The sequence below is a fragment of the Gekko japonicus genome, unplaced genomic scaffold (genome assembly GCF_001447785.1).
Source record: "Gekko japonicus isolate JY-2015 unplaced genomic scaffold, Gekko_japonicus_V1.1 scaffold1681, whole genome shotgun sequence".
Lineage (NCBI taxonomy): Eukaryota > Metazoa > Chordata > Lepidosauria > Squamata > Gekkonidae > Gekko > Gekko japonicus.
The window spans coordinates 172321-175546 of NW_015167585.1; the positions used below are offsets into that span (position 1 = coordinate 172321).

The 3226-nt window shown below is 51.5% G+C and overlaps 1 pseudogene; it reads left to right on the forward strand.

Moving 5' to 3' along the window:
- The window catches only part of LOC107112722, a 9826-nt pseudogene that overhangs the window by 346 nt on the left and 6254 nt on the right, over positions 1-3226 (forward strand).

Here is a 3226-nt window from a genome sequence, read left to right on the forward strand (position 1 = left end):
CTTTGCATATTAGGCGACACACCCCTAATGTAGCCAATCCTCCAAGAGCTTACAGTCGCCCCTGTAAGAAGAGCTCTGTAAGCTCTTGGAGGATTGGCTACATTAGGGGTGTGTGGCCTAATATGCAAAAGAGTTCCTGCTACAAAAAGAGACATATTAGGCCACCCCCACCTAATGTAGCCAATCCTCCAAGAGCTTACAGAGCTCTTCTTACAGGGGCGACTGTAAGCTCTTGGAGGATTGGCTACATTAGGGGTGTGTGGCCTAATATGCAAAAGAGTTCCTGCTACAAAAAGAGCCCTGCTTTGGGGGAGGAGACAGGGAGGCCAGGCTTGATGGTGGACCATCGCCGTCCTCAACCATAGGCCTGTCGGAACATCTCTGTCTTGCACGCCCTGCGGAACTGTTTTAAGTCCCACAGGACATGGACATGAGGCAGAGAGTTCCACCAGGCCGGTGCCAGGGCTGAAAAATTCCTGGCTCTGGTTGAGGGCAGCCGGATATCCTTCGGGCCAGGGATCAGCAGAAGAAGAAAAGATTGGATTTATACCCCGCCCTTCACTCGGAGTCTCAGAGCGGCTTACAAACTCCTTTTCCTTCCCCTCCCCACAACAGACACCCTGTGAGGTAGGTGGGGCTCAGAGAGCTCTTTCCAGAACCGTCCTTGAGAGAACAGCTCTGACAGAACCACGGCTTGCCCAAGGTCATCAGCAGGTGCAAGTGGAGGAGTGGGGAATCAAACCCGATTCTCTCAGATTAGAGTCTGCGAGCTCAATCACTACACCAAACCAGGAGGTTCTTATCTCCAGAGTGTTGCGCACTTTGGGGAGTATACTGGGAGAGGCGGTCCCTTAGATACACTGGTCCCAGACTATTCAGGGCCTTGAAAGTCAGTACTAAAACCCAGGGCTTTTTCTTTCTTTCTTTTTTTGAAAAAGAGGTGCCGGAATCCTCGAGAGGGAAACGAAGTTTTCAATCTGTATACTGAAAACTCATGGACTTTTAAACATTTTCAAAAGAATGTTGTTGAAGAGGTTCCGGAACTCCTTTCTGGCACATTCCCCCAGAAGAAGAAGCCCTGCCAAAACCCATATAGAGGTCCTATATAGGATGAAGCAGAAGGCAAGCAAGGGCCAAAGAGGCTCAGCATCCAACCGATGAGAGGGTGGGGCCGACTCCCAAGTGAGGGGCGGGATTCTGCATCTGGCATTCACTCCACATTTTCCCAACTGGAAAAGTGCATCTCAAAACCATATCCAACTACCTCGGTGGAAGGAGGAGGAGGAGGAGGAAGAGGAGGAGATTGGATTTACACACCGCCCTTCACTCGGAGTCTCAGAGCGGCTGACAAATTCCTTTCCCTTCCCCTCCCCACAACAGACACCCTGTAGGCAGGTGGGGCTGAGAGAGCTCTGAGAGAAACGGCTCATTTTCAAGGACCGCTCTTATCAGAACTATGACTTGCCCAAGGTCATCCAGCCAGGTGCAAGTGGAGGAGTGGGGAATCAAACCCGGTTCTCCCAGATTAGAATCCACGCACTTAACCACTACACCAAGCTGCAAAGTCAGCCCTGAATGTCCGGTTTGCGTCAGTTTGAATATCTTGTAATGCTGTTCGGGCTGGCGGGGCCCCCGGGGGGTTGATAAATGAAGTGTTGCACCAGCATTTATACAAATGTTTATTGCCTTTCACTACCTAAAGGAGACTCAGAGTGGCTTACAAACTCCTTTCCCTTCCCCTCCCCACAGCAGACATTCTGTGTGGTAGGTGGGGCTGAGAGAGCTCTGACAGGAACTGCTCTTTTTCAAGGACAGCTCTGACAGAACTGTGGCTTGCCCAAGGCCATCCAGCAGGTGCAAGTGGAGGACTGGGGAATCAAACCTGGTTCTCCCAGATTAGAGTCTGCGCACTTAACCACTATACCAAACTGGCTGTTGGGAGGAGACTCTATTCATGAAGAAGAAGAGATTGGATTTATACCCTCCCCTTCACTTGGAGTCTCAGAGTAGCTTACAAACCCCTTTCCCTTTTTCGCCCCACAGGTAGGTGGGGCTGAGAGAGCTCTGACAGAAACAGCTCTTTCAAGAACAGCTCAGACAGAACTACGGCTTGCCCAAGGTCATCCAGCAGCTGCAAGTGGAGGAGTGGTGAATCAAACCCGGTTCTCCCAGATTAGATTCCGCACACTTAACCACTACGCCAAACTGGCTGATGGGCTCTGCTCTGGTCGTCCTCAGGCCTGCATCTAAAGCAGGAATCCCCAGCCTTTTTCAGTCAGAGGACACCTTTGGAATTCTGACACAGCACGGTGGGCTCAACCACAAAATGTCTGCTGCATGAGGTGCAGCCAGCCACAAAATGGCTGCCGCGGCTTACTTTCAGTCACACAGTGAAGACCCTTGTGTGGTGGTGGTCAGCTGCTGCCAAAGTCACATTTCTGAGTATCTGTGCAGTCAATTAGAAGCCTTGCTGGAGAAAAGCCCCACCTAGCCCTGCCCAATTTCTTAAAACACCGGGCGGGCACCAGGAAAGGTGTCAATGGTTGCCACTGGAGACCCCTGTTCTAAGGGTTCACTTGAGTTTGGATCAACGTCTACCTTCCTTGGGGGCTCTCCAAGGTCCTGAAGTGCCTGACTATACCCTTCTCCTTTTAGCCTTCTACTCTCAAAGCCATTACCTACCTGGTACCTGATGTTGAGTGACCTGGTTCCCACAGGTCAGGCTTATCGTTGAGGGGGACTCCTAAGCTCAGCTGGAGAAAAACATCAGCTGCACGACCATCTTCACAGTTTCTGATGGGACACACTGAAATGCAGGGCTAAAGCTTAGTGATGCGGGTCTAATGCTTAGGGAGGGGCTGTGGCCGAGGGGCCGTGGCTCAGTGGCAGAGCATCTGCTTGGCATGCGGAAGGTCCCAGGTTCAATCCCTGGCCTCTCCAGTGAAAAGATCTGCCTGTAGGTGATTGGAAAGACCTTTCTCTGCCTGAGACCCTGGAGAGCCGCTGCCAGTCTGAGTAGACAAGACTGACTTTGATGGACCGAGGGTCTGGTTCAGTAGAAGGCAGCTTTGTGTGATTTCTCGTGTGATGCCTGATCCAACCTCTCCGTAATCCATGCAGTAGCCTCATAAACTAGGCCAATAAATACTCTTTACCTCAGTGCCAGACAGGGCTATTTTTGGGCAGGAACGCACAGGAACGGAGTTCCGGCTGGCTCCTGAGTTGG